This window comes from Drosophila gunungcola, unplaced genomic scaffold (assembly GCF_025200985.1).
Source record: "Drosophila gunungcola strain Sukarami unplaced genomic scaffold, Dgunungcola_SK_2 000001F, whole genome shotgun sequence".
Classification (NCBI taxonomy): Eukaryota; Metazoa; Arthropoda; class Insecta; order Diptera; family Drosophilidae; genus Drosophila; species Drosophila gunungcola.
In genome coordinates, this window is record NW_026453197.1 from 14,610,633 (window position 1) to 14,626,716 (window position 16,084).

The window sequence follows — 16,084 nt, forward strand, 5'->3', positions numbered from 1 at the left end:
TGAAAAAAATTTTATTATAGAATATTTAAGTTAGGTTTTTGGCTTAGTCAATAAAAAAGCTTACAATTTCGACGGTTATCAACTATACTATATGCTAGTTCTAAACAAACATCTCAAGACATGTTTTTGAAATGTAATTTTTTTGGGCACTTTAGTAAATTAGTAATTTTGATAAGAAATCTGTACTTCCTGAAACATTTAATAATATTTTTATAGGTAATAATTTTGTTGTTGGATATACGTTTATTTTCTTTAACACTTACATTTAATTTTACGTTAACATTATTTATTAAAAATCCTATATTTAGACCGATCGTGAATAACATTTTTCCTATATGATACTATGTGAAGCAGTTCTTATATACCCATTGCAATTGTGCGCTGCTAGGGTACATCCGTGCTCACTGTTTTTTGGCATAAATTACACAGACGTGAGTGCAAAGGCAAATGAGTGAGTGGGTGTGTGTGTGTGGGTGGAAAGTGGAGCCCGGGTCACATGCGTGTGTATGTCTGTGTGTACACTTCCTTTTCCTGCTTACCCTTTTCTTTTCATTTTTTTTTTCTTGAGCCGTAACAATTTTTTCTTCGCATTCTGCTGTTTCAGCGGCAGCTCGCAGTGCTGAATTATTGTTTTCGTTTTGCCGGGAAAATAAAAATAAAACGAAGGCATAAGCAGCAGCCGTTGATCATTTAGCATAAATTAAATAGAGCACACACAAGTGCTAATGAAAGTTATGATAAGGATGTGTAAGATTCAAACTTTAAGACAGTTTTGATTAAAGGAAGAAAAATCAAGAAAGTGTTAAGGTATTTAGTTAAGGTATTGCAATCTTATATGTTTTAATAGTTACCCTTGGACATTCCTTAAGTATCCTTCATAGTAACCCGAGTAGAGGTGCTCTCCATTTAAATTCCTCCAGTACATGTGCATGGAGCCAACTTTTTCGCCAGTACAGCCTGAAAAATAACCGTAATGAAAACAAATAAGAATTATTTTCTCCCATAATTAACAATTAAATTATTTACAATTGTACGTTTGCAATTAAAAGGGAACTTTGTGATTGAATATAAGAAATTTGATAAGCTTACAAAACAATGTAATTATAAAAGGGAAAATAATATTATAATTGCTGGCATTGCAGTTAATTTTTTTTTTTAAATGTGTCGCATTGTTTGTAATTAAATACAATTTCACTACCTGTTTTACCTATTGCAGACACTCCCATCATGTACGCCCAGTCGTGTATTCGATATCCTGAAATGAGTTTATCCTGTTGCCCCATCGCGGCCCGAATTCCCACGGCACAAGCCTCTTGGCCGGTGTACAAATGACAGAATTCGCGTATTAATCGTTTCCTTGTAAAGATTCGTTTCCAAATGACGAAGGGCCAGCAGTTGGCAATAGTACCGCAGGGCATCGCATTTATTCAGGGGCACCAGCATTTTGGGGCCTTCCATCAACTGATGGAGCTTAAAATCCCTTTTGCAGGCGTATGAATCGCGGTTCATTACTTAGTTCGTTTTCGCCTTGGGGCTTAGGTTTATTATTGGCGAGAGATTCATCAGTTCCCTTGTGGGACTGTGGGCGTGGCAGATCCGCGGACGTAGAGTGAGCCAAGCGCCTCAAAAAACAAAGAGAATATGCTAATCCAGGGGGGAGCATGACCCTTTTGGTTCTTTTGGAAGTAAGTAACTTGATTTTACTTGCACGTCTGTTGCTTTCTATTTTTTTATTCAAATTAATTAATCTATTATTAACAACAATTGTCCTTTGACATTTCTTACCGCAAAAACTGGTGCTTTTTAGTATACAATATTTATTAAAATTCAAAGCTTACGGGCTTAATTTTTACACATGCAGATCCACTTATTCCACTTCAATAGTCATGCTCAATAGTCAGGTACTCAACTCTATATACTTGCTCACTTTTCCATTTTTCCATTTTCCCATTTCCACTCGCAATTGTCTCGCCCTCTCACTTCTAACTCTCAATCGCTCTTTCTGCCTTTCAGACTCCTGCCATATTTTAACTTTAATTTCCGTTTTATTTTTTTGCCACCGTTTTAAGCCTCCCATTCGTTTGCGATTCCAATATCCTTTTTTATATATTTGTTGTACCTACATATACATATATATTTTTTTTGCGAGTCCCTAATGCCAGGGCCAGAACAAAACACTTTCACTGCCTCCTCAACCAGTGGTCCTACAAATGTTTTTTATATCTGGGCTTTCTGTTGTTGGCGACTCGGTGTATCGTAAATAAAAACGTTAAATGTTTTTTTAACGTGCGCCACTTAACACTCGGTACAATTTAAAGGCAATTGGGCACACCAGAGAGCAGCAACAGCTACAGCATCAACAACAGCCACCGACCGAGCAACAATGGCCACAAAAAGTCAAGCAATGCACATACAATATTTCTCTGTATATAAATGTGTATGATACATATATGTCTATGACATGGGATTCTCTTTAAATAATGGCTAAACGGGTATATTTGCAGTAACTTGATCCATGCAACAGGCAAAGATAGGAACATCAGGTAATTTATAGTTCATACTTCTATGGGTTCTCACTTACGATAAGATTACAATTAAATAGTTAAACAAATTACAGTACAATGCTTACGAATTTTGATATCACAATTAATATATTAGAAGTTACATATACTTTTGGTTTTTATTTTGAAGTTGTAACCATGGTATATTTTTAGTGATTTAAATATTGTTAATTAAACTTCAGATATAATCTTTGCATTTATAGATTTTTGCATTCCATCAGTTTTGGGATATATTCTTTATATTTTCTTGCGATATCTTCAATAAATATTCAAAGGGTATTGCAGCGGTTTCTATACTTTTATTAACTCAATTTATCTTTTTTTATTGTCATTTCGTCTTTTTATTATTATTATTTTGACATTTTGTTAGCTGGCTCGTAATTTAATATAGATTTTTGCCCTGCACAAAAACGACATCTCTTTCAAACCGAACTTACACTCGCTCATTTTTTATATTTCAAACAATAAATTGTCAATTGATTTCTGGTCTCCTATTTATGAGACGGCCATATATTTGTGGACTTTTCATTTTTTTTTCCTTGGTGAAAATGAAAAATTGTTGTTTTATGGGGAGGGAGCATTTCCTTCTACTTATATCTTGTTTCTTGTGTTTCTTGATTCCATGACAAACAAATCGTAAAAAAATTCGCAATGCTTTTTATTAGTATACAAATAATCAAATGGCGTTGGCTTGTACTTCAATTATGGCAGACAGGTTGGCGTAGAAATATGTATGCTCCTGTGAAAATTAAAAATGCTTGTTTTTATGTATTTTCGCTTTTGAACAATATCAAAGTGAAACGAGTATGACGCTTACAGCTTCCTGTGGGGCACACGTAGTACCTATAAATAAATATGATAATACATACAAAAAATGTATTGTATTGAAAAGGAAATGCATAAACATATATTCGCTCCCTTCCATTGTTGAGTGTTTATTTTGTGATTGATAAAAAACATCGAGCCATTGAAATGGTTTGACTGCTGTTGCTTTTGTTACTTTTCGAGCACTCGATGGGTGTTATTATTTTTATTGCCAATGACAGCTGCGGGTTTTTTTATGCCTGCGCCATCACCTCTCTCACCCACTCAGTGTTCACTGTACTCGAGTGGCCTTGGGCTCTGTCCGCATTTTCCTTTGACCATGGGAAAAGTAGCATGTGTCCGCTGTAAAGCCAGGCAGAAATGAGAAAAAACACGAAAAGCAACATTTATATGCATATGAAAATTAAGCCTTTATTTGTAATTGAATGTGAGTGGGTGAGAGCAGCAGAATTTTAATCATTGAAAACAGAAGTGAAATTTAAGAAAAACATACATTAAAGCAGGTGTTTAATTTTGAATAAGTCTTAGCTAAAGTGCTTAAATATTGAACAATTATAACCATTAAATTCATGTCAATAACGCATTTATTGACGATATCACCGTTTTAATATACTCCAATTAAAACCAAAATTATTTATATTTGTCATTAAGACATTCTTTAACATTACCTTATTATTAATTGTTTTTAAATTTGTCTATTAAGACTTTATTTCACTTTACCCGTTTCTTTGGAAATTTCCGGCCTTGTTTTTCTTGCCTTGATCAATTGCATTTATCGCACTCAACTTCCATATTTGCTTTATTTATTCCCGGGTCGGTCAGCTGTGAAAGTAAATAAGAAAAAAAAATAAACTCATTGCCAAATGGAACCAATTCATTCGCATCGATAAGGGGCGAGAAAATTGGGAAAAATAGTAGGGAACAGGTGAGCATTTCTCCCCCAGTTTCAATACAATTAAATTTCCACGCTGCTTGATTTTGAACGCTTGACGCATTTTAATTATTTTCAATGAGAACGCTTTATGAAATTCAAGAGAGGCGACCCAATTGCTCAACATTGATGGCCTCTGATGCATTTCACCCCCGGTTTTTTACCTGCCATTTTCCACCGAGTCCAAGTTTTATCCTTGCTGAATCCTTTGGCTGCCTTCCTGTGTGTGTGGCAAACGGAAGTGCAGCAAAGACAGTGGAAGCGAATCGAAAATGAATGTCATTCATTCGAGCTCTGCATTTCGTGCATGCAATTAAGTCGCTGCCACCCACCCACATTTACATGCAGACGGGAAATGGGAGGAAAATGGGTGGAAAATGGAAGGGCAGGTAGGGCCGGTCAAGTTAATTACAATCTACATTGTTTATCGGTCTTGAAACCTCGAACCATTTCCTTCAGCGAATTCCTTGGCCGCTTAAAAAGGATTTGTAAAACCCGTCCTTTTCAGCGCATCGCTTAATTATACGAACATTTTTTAAATATTTCACTTTTAATTGTTTGAGGTTAATTAATAATTCAGCAAATTCACTGCAGAAGTTTTTCCCAGCTCCTTTTAATCTCTGTGTGTGCAGTTTTAATGGACCAGACTTGCTAATGGCCAAGGCTTTTATAGGTTCGTTTATATTTCTTCTCTTCACGCCGCGCCTTCATATTGAAGTCTAGTCTGAGGTCAGGACCTGGACATCATCTGCATAATTCTTCATTAACGCGAACTTAATGCGTTTATGGTTAACGCAGACAGCGAAATGATGTTTCATAATTCAATTATCGTGGGGCATGTTCTTCGGTTGGTAGGGGAAGAGTGAGCCAAGAGGCAATGGAAAATTGCGGTTCTTAAAGGTGAAAGTGTTTGGCATCGGCTGCGATGTGCTGTTAATTGAAAAAGTTGTAACTGATTGAGTTATAATGAGGCAAGTGATCTGAAATTATTTTATTCCGATTATTTGAATACTTTTTCAAGTACCTACTTTATATTTCTACGAATGTGTTTTTAAAAATAAAAAATTATACCTAAATGTTAGATAACATAATCAAATTAGCGATCATGGCCTAACGTTTTTAATTTCACTTGGATAGCATTCTTTCTTATTTGTGGTTTTCTGATTCATAAGTGTCTCTTTAATAAATTCACCATCACTTAAATAACACCAAACCTCTGGCTATCTCACTTAACAGGGGAAATCCCCAAATGGCTTGATAAGAATTTCATTTCCTATGCTGTTCACACTCACCCAACGTTTAATCCCCATTCCCCTGCCCATAAAAATTGATACGCACAATCAGAAATCCTTTTTCAGTTGGGACCTTTTCCTGGAAGGGTCAGCTTTAAGGCCCAACATAAACAAGTAAGTCAAATAAAACATTTGGTTTTTAATAAAAAGTCAAACAGAAAAAAAGAGAACCATAAATGGATCAAAGTAAAAATTGGCCGAAAAATATTATGCCACAAGCATATGTGTGTGATGGGTGTGTGTGCGTGAGCTTAACCCAAATTATCCATAGCCCAAGGACTAAACACCGACTTTCACTTACGATTGCGTATACGCAGTGTTGTGTTAGAGAAGGAAAAACAAAAAATACCAAGAATCATGACATGTTTCGGCATGGCCTGGAAATCATTTATTGCTGTCCACTTGCTTTCTTTTTTTTTTTTTTTCTGTTGTTATTATCTCATGAATGCTAAATGCCCTGAGCGTGTGTGGGGAGAAATTTGATGGAGGGACATTACGAGGAAGCCTTTATGCCGTAAGTTATTATTACGCAGGAAGAAATTATAAATGACTTTAAAATGGCATCTAAAAAAGTTATGAAGTTTATTTAAGACAATAAAAAACTACTGCAATACGGCTGTAAAGTTCTAGGAATTTCCTAATTTTAAAATTGTTGTAACTGAAAAATTTTTAATTGAAATGGAAAATTCTTTAAAGTTCCAGAATCTAATTAAAACTTGAATATGTACCAGTTGTTCTTTAATAGTTTTTCAGAATATTATATACCTGGTTTGGATAAGCTTTAAGATTAGATCAGACATTTATTTTTGGCAGTGTCAAATTATAAAGTACAATGTACATATGCAAAAGAGTCTGCCGTGATATCTTCTACAATTTATCATACTGCAAAGTGAGTTGTGCGTGTTCCAAGCCTCGCTCGCATCGCTTTCTCGCACTGCGTGTGGGGGGTTTTTCCGGTACAAGACATTATCCACCCATCATTATCATCACCGACATCATCATCATGATGGCAGCCACTTGGATATCTTGCGGCTTAGCCTGACCCATTATCCCACTTATGCACATTGAAGGCATTCAGTCAGCCAGTCAGTCAGTCGGTTGGTCCTTGCGATTCCTTTTGCCTCATGCTGGGTTTCCCAGTCGGCGCTCGTTTTTGAATAGCGCACGAGTTGAGCGAAGATCCTGTGGCGTCCTGCCCCTAGTTACACAGAGAATAATTCAGCTAATATGGGACTAATATTGAAAAAATAATTTCTTAATTTATTTCAAAAAAAATTCACATGCCAAAAAAGAAAATTATTGTATTAATTTTATTTACAAAAAATGTAACTATTAAAATTAAATTCAAATACAGAGATTAACAAAAAATGTATGTTGTTTTTATCTTTAAAGAATACCAAAACTTTACAAAATGTATAAAAACCGTAAAATATTTAAGTTTTTTTCAGAAAAATGAATTTATAAAGATATTTTTAATAGATAGAATAGTATTTAAGCAATAATTGATTTATGTAAAATATATTTAAAGCTTATTTTGTATTTTATTTGGCTGCTTTATATATTTGGTATGTTTCTTCTACGTGCGTGTGTGTCGGTGTAGCCTTTCCGTGTCATTGTAATGGCGGCACATCCGTTGCAAGTAAATGCCATTTGTCGAAATAAATTTCCGTTTTATTTAAATCCACGCAGAGTTGGACGCAGGGGAGGGGCAGGGGAAGGGGGTTAGTGGTGGTTAGGAGGACCCCACATGTGGCCAAAATACACGCACACTGGCAGGCAGACAAAACGAGGCTTAAGTGTATATTTTATTATTATTTGGACTGCTTGATGACATTTGTCGTTGTACGGCCAAAGACCGGATGTCCTTCTGTGCGGGATCTATCCCGCTCTAAACTCCCACTCACTTCCCCACCATTTTCCCCACCCTTTTCCCCACCCTTTTCCCCACCCTTTTCCCCACCCTTTGCCCCCATCCGGTTCCTCTGTCTACCCCCGTAACTCTCCTTTGTGCGTGTTGGCTTTTGATTGCCGCATTGCGTATGTTCATTTGTATTTTGTATCGTTCTCTATCTAACTATCTCTCTATCCATCTGACTCACTCTGTATTTTACCCCCTTCTTTCTCCCCTCTCTACACTTAAACAACTTTTTGGTTATCTAAATTAAATTTATTAGTATCAGCCAGACAAATTTATTTGTGTATGATACTGCCTTTGCGTATTTAAAAATAAAAAATAGTTTATTTTTTTTACTTACATAAAATTATATTGCTTGTTTTAATATAGTCTAGACATTATTAAAATGTTAATGTCGTAAGCAAAATTAAATTCTTAGATGCATTTATTTTTATATCAATACCTGTAAAATTTAAAATTGTATTTGCCATGTCTATATGTATTTTCCCAGTGTATTACAACTGTTGCCTGCGTTCTGTTTAGCTTTTCGTCAGCTGCAAATCATTCGGCAGCGTTAAATGTTTGCCTAAAGCCCATAGACCCTTTATAGTCAAAGCCCCCTTTCGAAAATTCAATATAAGGCCCCTTTTAAGGCCCCACCCCATTATTATTTCATTCATCGTTTCTATCGCCTATGAGCTATTTGGTTTCATCAGTGTCCACCTTTGAATGACTATGAATTATATTGTATTCTAATAATAAAGAAGTTTAACTAAATTAATAAAAAAATAAGTTAGCTTTAATTGATTTAAACTGAATTTTCTTACATTAAAGTTATATTTGCAATAAAATTAAGAAAAATAACATTTTTATGCCGTTTAAGCGCCTAACGGTTATGCTTTCAAGTAATTGTAAAATTTGTAAGCCTTTAAAATAGTTCATATACCATTCGATCTTTAAAAGTGTCATTAAAGATCAGAACTTTAATTGAAAATTTAAGTATAACTACATAGATAGTATAAGGGCAAACCCACACAGACCATTTTCGCTACCGAAAATTCACGGGACTTGTATACCCGCTCCTAAAACCCTCGCCTTTGAGCGGAATTTTCCATCTCTGGCCCTCGCCTGATTTTCCGGTTTTCAACATATTCATTTGCATATATGGAAATGACAAAAACATGGCCGAAAAATTGAATTGAACTTGTGTCCGAGCATGTCCCATGTCCCTGACAATGTCCATGTCAGTCAGTCGGTCACTCGGCGGGTGTCCTTTTCGGTCTGGCCCCTTCTCACCCCGGCAATATGTCAGTTTTTGTTTTATAACCCTTTCTGGAGGTCATCCCCCTGCACCATCGCAGCAAACACTTTGACTTTATCGATGCTGCTGCTGCCTGATGATGATGATGATTTGGAAGCCAGAAAACTGAAACCTGAAACTCGAGACCCGACCCCCGCACACTTAACATTAAATGCTTCGTTATTATTGTGATATGATGCATGCCCAAAAGTGGGTGAGTTGGCGAGTGTCGAGGGAAAAGCCTTTTCAGCCCACTAAATTGCGTATGTCAAGCTACATTTGCCTTCAAACTTGGTCGGCCTGTTCCTGTCCCTTTGGAATGTTTCAAATTTTAATGAGCGGTACATTTAATTTTAATGTCATGCGAACATGTGTTCATTAATGTCTAACGGTGACCTCAACCAAAAACCTTAAATTCCTTCTAAGTTTGCTTTAAGTTTTTGCCTTTATCTTTCCATTAAAAACAAATTTTCTGACTTGTTGAGGCTCAGAAACAAATTCCTTACGAAATGGATCAAATGGAATGGTATTTTACAATTAAAAGTATTCAAATAAATAAAGTCTAGGAATTTGAAATCAGTTGTAAAGGTGCCTATGCTATATAGTGAAAAAAGAAGACCGTCTTTCTAATTTATTTGCTTAAAATATATTGATTATGATTAGATTGTTCACCCGCGATAAATTGAGTTTGATTTAACTTTCCCTAAAAATTTCCGTAAGCTTCGTGCCAAAACATTTCTATTAGATACAATTTCTTCATTCCTTTTTGGCACACACTTAAAATAATGAGCGCTTAATTTAGCACAAATTCAGCTGCAGAAAATGAAACTTTTTTCTCGGTTGAGGCCAAGGCAATCATTACGCTCGATTAGGTCCCCGGATTCGTTGGGCTGCCTTTTTCTCTGGCTGAGTTTGGTGATTGATTCGAAATTGGTTGGCGCTGATTTCACACAATCTATCTCGACTTTCTATGAACGTTAAACGTTAAATGCCCCCGCTGCCCGCCAACTCACTTTGTTGGAAAATAATTACGAAAAAGGCAATGGCTTCGGCAGGATTAAAAATAGTCAATGTTTAATTGGGCGTATTTGATTTGCGGCCTTGATTGTCATAAAAAGCAACGCAACAATCGTGTGTGTTGTGGGGATAAAATTGTCGATTAGATAATGGAACTGTTATGTGGGTGATAAAAAGTGGTTAAAGGTTTTTTTAAGATGATGAGATATCAATAGAAACAGCTTTCTTAAGCTTTATTGGTAAAAAATATAACTAAAATATATTATCGATTTAATTGCAACTCTGGCTGTTATGTAATCGATTGCTTACGAAATCCAACAGCTGATTAAAAGTCTTCAAAATACAAGCAAAACATATGAGAATAAAAAACTGCCCCAAAATGTTATTTTTTCGTATTTGTCTTACGGTGAAATTTTGTCTGGATATTCTTCGAGCTTGCGGGAAAGAATTGCAGTTCTGCAAGAGGTCTCTTCAAGTACTTATGCTTTTACTTAAGACAATAGGAAAACTATTTAACCTGGTTAAAAAGTGTAAGATAAACATTATAAATTGTTTCCTTTTTAATAACTTTTTTAAATTGCAGCTTAAGTCTGTAAGCTCCGAAATTTGACAAAGAACATTAAGTGGAAAATAATTGAATAAGTTCAGCGGAATATAATAAAAGCAAGGAGCCTTTGACGTCATGTACAAAACCACAAAAGCGATTAAACCCATTTACTCTAAGACTTCTTGCCTTATCGCTGTCATCTGTCATGGCCAACAAAACATGAAGAAAAAAGCGAGAGTCCTATGTGCAGTCACTCAAATATGCAAATTAGCTTTATGGAACTTCGGCTTAAACCTGGCCTAGCACTCATCTCTTTGAGTCCCCCTCAAGTATTTGGGTTAATGAATAGACAAACTTTCGACAACCTCAATGTGCCAAAGTTTTTGGTCTCAGTCCTCCAGCGACAACTGCAAACAGAATCTTACAGATACACTGAAAAAAATGGTCTTTACCCTAGGCTTTTGAATACATAAATAAGTTTTATGTTTAAGTAATTTATAATAAAACACAAATCAATATAAACAGTATGTTTTATTTTTAATGGGAAACATATATATATATATTACATAGATAATTATAAGAATTGAAGATATGTATAAATTAAATTCTTAAATTTCTAATGTTTTGTTCTTTAGACTTAAATATTTAAATACCTTTTTAATTGTCTCTGTGCACACATGTGGAAAGGCGAATGCATTTTGTGAGCGGGGGGATAAGGTTGGGGCTAAAAGGATATCTGAAGGTGGACTTGGACTGCTTGTCGTGGCATTACCTAGCGAAATATGTGGAATGGAAAGGAAACGGGCCGAGGAAAAAGGAAAAAATCTTGGGGAAAACTTGTGTTTGACTTGCAGCTTTCTTAGCTTACCCACCTCTTCTTGTGCCTGCCACGAACTTTTGAATATTTCATCATTTTTCGGTTGCAAGGTAGCGTCTCTAAGCCTATTAAGGACATCAAACAAACATTTTGCAAAATTAAATGGCCATGCAAGCAAAGCACATGTGCGCCTTGGCCCTTTGGCTCCAACGTCTTTTGTGTAACTTTGCACAAAATATTTTAGATATTATGTCACACTTAAGGGAGGCTGTGTGTGTGGGTCTTCCTCCATTTATGACCGCACACGAAAGTCCTTGCTCAAAGGATTCCATCGGCCCCACGACTCGCTTTGCAACGCCAAAGAAAATGCAAAACATTTTCAAATATTTATGAGCTATTAACACTTGGGCAAATCTCTTAAGGAATTTTCCCAGCGAGAATGTTTGCCAACTCGCATGGAAATTTTGAGGTCATTTTAAAATTATTTATTGTCTTTTCATGGCTTTCCGGTTATTTCAGTTTTAATGGCAGCTGACTTGTTGTGGTTTGTCAGTTGGTTTGTTAAACTGTAAGCGGTTTTCCCATCCCTTTTCACTCGCTGTTCATTAATATGCAGTTAAATCATAAAATTATGTTTTTGGCTGAGCCAAGAATGTGTTATTCTGCAGAACAGCTAAGCATCTTTAATTGTGGTAAGGTTTTGCTTAATATGGTAAACATAAATGGCTTGTCTAAGTATTTTTAAGCTGACAAGTTAATTGCTTGGAGTTTTATGGTAAAAACACCCAACAATTTGTTTAAAATATTCAGCAATAAGGTTAATTGATTTCGGGGTATCCAATTTGGTTGTTTATAAATCATATTAAAATTTTGAAAGACTTTTGAACTGATTGGTAGTATTATATATTATGTTCTTATATATATATTCTTGTAAAATTAAATTATTTAATTGAAATCTTCTTACAAGTGAGTTATATTTAGTTCCCCAACCACATAATTTCAATTAAATTCCGCGAATTTTGGCAAGCCAAAAACTTTCACCCATTACAGTTTATCAGGATAATCTCGATGCTCTCTAGACCATAAACATGTAACCATATAAATATTTCTAAATTCTATATATATGCGGCTTCATTTAACCGGTTTCTTGCCTTTGTTTCCGTTTGTTCCAGAAACTCATTGAACTTTATGCGAAGCCGAAATCAATGTGAAACTGCCCATTTAGAAATATGCACTTTCAATGCGATTGCGGGCGGAAAGTGGGTGGATAACTGAGGGAAATGCTGAAAAGCGTTGGCTAAAATTGCGGTCAATGAGCACATGTGTATGTGGCACAAAACCACCGAACAACAAAAAAACAAAAGTCATTGCAGTTATCGCGACAAAAGGCAGTAGGAAAAAAAGTCCTGGACAGGACCTTTGCCTAAAATGCTGTTTATCTTGTCGGCCCATGAATGAGACGGCGATAGGGTGTGCGAGGGAGATGGCCGACACCTACAGCTGGTGCCAAGAATTTTGCCAGCGAGGGAAATGCGGGGAAAAGCGCTTTTAGGTTCGCTGGCGTCGCCTGTGCTAACGATGGAAAATATAAAGCTGAAAATGAAGTAGCCAGCCAACAGGAACCCGTTTCCCCTTTCGCAGGACATGCAAACATTGTGTGACAGCAGAAGGACAGTAAGCGGGGAAAAGTATGGCAGGGAAAGCCCGAGCAAAGAAAGGACTAAGACCAAAGCCAAAAAGAAAGTTGAGCGAACATTTTTGTGGTCGAGCAAATTTTTGGGCTTCGATGATGAAATTTGGCTGCCAAATAGGTTACAAGCAATTTCTACTTGGGGTCGACCAGTTTATGGAGTTTCGGCCCGCTCCAAATTTGTTGTTCTGGTATATTTTGGCCAGCGATTTTCCTCTCTCTCTTTTTGCGTTTCGGTTTTTATATTTTTTTGTTGGCCAGTAAATGAAACGGAAATATGTTTTGTAAGCCCGCTGCACATGGCAAACAAACAACTTCGCCGTTCGGGAAAATCGAGGGCAAAACTCGCCAACTCGGAGAGCGGGTGAAATTCTTGTTCTCAGTGCTTGCCAAATTTCTTCGAAAAGTCTTTAAGTTGGGCCCAAGTAAATGCCAAGAGCTCTAGCCAAATACTGTTTCGGTAAGCGGCTCAACAAAATCATCTCTGAATTGATGAAGGTAAATCAACTTAAATTCTAGGAAAATATTATCCGACGTGGGCGAGACTTGAACATAAAGATGAAGCACAATTTGTGGAACAAGATATCGCTATAAAAGGATAAAGAAGAGGAGTAAAATATAAATCTTATGAAATAGTTTCACTTAGTTCTTAAAAATGTATAGATCAAATTTATAATATTTCAAAATAAATCTTATAATCACAAATTTATTACGATTCTTTAATTTATTTTTGGACAAATTTGTTTTGTTATATTAGTAAAAAACTGTATACTTAAAAAAATTGTTTTAACTGTTAAGCACAGGTTTTTAATTACTTTGTTTTATTCTACAGCATAAGTAATAATTTTAATTTTTATATTAAGTAAGCTTACTCTTAAATTGCGACTCATTTTGCCATTAAATTTGCTTGTTTAAGCATATTTACAAATTTATAATTTGTATTAGCCAAAAGTTTTTTGCAGATCGTAAAAATGTCCCCACCACTGACGTTTGGCTGACTGCACTTAGTCTAATTTAACCACTAAACAAACACAAAAAACAGACACAAAAATGCATATATATATGTATGAAAACCCGGACATAGTTATGGGCAAGGCAAACACATTCTGTCAGTCATTTGGCAACCCTGGCCAACCATTGTCACAACATTTGCGCAATCTCTCTCTCCCTTTTTCACATTTTCCCTCTTTTTCCGCCACCATTTTTTTGTTTGCCCGATTTTCCTCCATTGGTAATTTAAAGTCAGGACGGCAAAACCGAAATTACCGCAAAATGTTTACATTCGTATAAAATTTCATTTGATTTCCCCCAAAGCAAACATAAAGAGGCAGAGGTGGTTATATAAAATCATTGGCCGATTATTTTGCAGGAAATTAAAAACCACAAATCTAAAATGTTTGAAATATCCGGTGCAACAATTAATTCATTAATGAACAGGGCGAGAAAAAATGTATGTGCGCACGACAGTTGAAAACGGAAGTGAAATCAGGCAAAATGTATAAAATATATATAAAACGTATCTGGTTTATAAAATGCATCATCCGATGAAGAGAAAGCAACGGTGTATATATGAAGGTATTTTGTCGATTTTGATTTGGTGTCGCTGTTGCATTAATAATTTAAATATTGTTGCAAATGTAGATCTCATCTGAATGCATATTGATGCACTTTTAAATGCACTCCTCATTCCGATTTTAGTTTTTTTTCGACATTTTATTAAGCCAAAATGTAATGCAGTTTAGCAGTTCGGACGGCAGGTGGTCCCGGTTTTTGTTGTTGCATAACTTTTTAATGACTCTTTCTTTCCCCACTATATGGTCCACTTGCATTGTTTATGGGGACGATTCTGCATGTCGGTTGAACAAAACTCTCTTCACTGGTTATCCATTGAAATGTTTACGCTTCAATTGGCATTGGTTTAACAAATAAAAAATTAATTGCCCATTAATGCACCGTACGATGGCAGAATATAAAAACATTGTGCATGAAATGAGCGAATGAAAGGGCGGCACTCATTCTTTTCTGTTTATCTGGATTTCTCGCAATAATCAATAGAATTGTCCCATAATCAAAGCTGTGTTAATTGCTCCATTCATTATCAATATGTTATTAATTAATTAAATATTATTTCAAGCCGTGTTTTTATTTGTTTACTTCAATGGATGTAAAATTATTTTCATTGATCAAAATCAATTAAACAGTATTAAAGAAGATAGGAAATGCAGATGGGCGTGAATGGGAAATATAATTGCGGTTTTCAATGCAGATTTAATTGACAATGTAATCAAAGTGTTGACACCGCAGCAAAGGTGTATGTTTTAATGGAAAATAAATAATGGGCTGAGAGATTAAGGTTTTAGGGGAAGAAACAGACAAACATATTTTAATTCAGTTTGTATTATATGTATTACTAATGGCTTTAATTTAAAATTAAGAAAACAAGTTTTCATATAATAAATGAAAGCAACATATTTTAATCATTTTAAACAAACCCAAATAATATATTAAATAGTTTAATATTATCTCAATAAACTAACTAAATTAGTTCAAGAATTGCAATAAAAAACCTACCACTGCCAATGTACTATTAAATCGTCACTTCATACAGCACCTACTTGAAACCATTCATTCTGCTACAAAATTCAATTCTCGCAAATTCAATTCGAGCCAAGCAAACCAACAAATTTTTCAACAAAAGGCCCTTCTACGTACCAAATAACCCGAGAAGTGTCCACCGGCAAGAAAAGAGATGCCAGGAATAGTAAAGCCCCGAGTTTTATACGCTGACGTTTGATTATCGACACGGTTCTGGGATTGTTGCTTACCAGTAAAAAGTGCTGCCATGTGGTTCTGGCAAAACAACAAATGCCCGAGAAAAGGAAATCCAAAGATGCCAAACATTTTATATCGTGCAGGCCAGGCAAAAAAAAATCTAGTAGAAGAGAAAAGAAAATATGTTGAGATGCCGGGAACTTGTGATTGTGTAGACCGAGCTGGTGGCCGTTTTGCTTGACAGTCATTTCCAATAACTTCATTTTTCCGTCGTTGAGCAGAGATTGTGTTGCAGATTGCAACGCCACCAATAAGCACAGAAGAAAAGTTCAATAAATATACAAAATATATCAAACCTTATGAAAATCCATTATAAATCTAAAAAAGAAAGAAACAAATACAAAATGTAAAAATAAAGACATTAAACTTTGTTTTATT

The 16,084-nt window shown here is 35.5% G+C and overlaps 1 long non-coding RNA gene across 1 annotated transcript; it reads right to left on the minus strand.

Annotated features, from left to right (window-relative positions):
• Positions 1–2,886: 2,886 nt before the first annotated feature.
• Positions 2,887–5,296, minus strand: LOC128261624 (uncharacterized). The gene is made up of 3 exons (XR_008268270.1): positions 4,482–5,296; positions 4,107–4,208; positions 2,887–3,728 (listed from the first exon to the last, which is right to left on the minus strand). It is a non-coding gene; the product is annotated as an uncharacterized LOC128261624 (long non-coding RNA).
• Between the last annotated feature and the right edge of the window lie 10,788 nt (positions 5,297–16,084).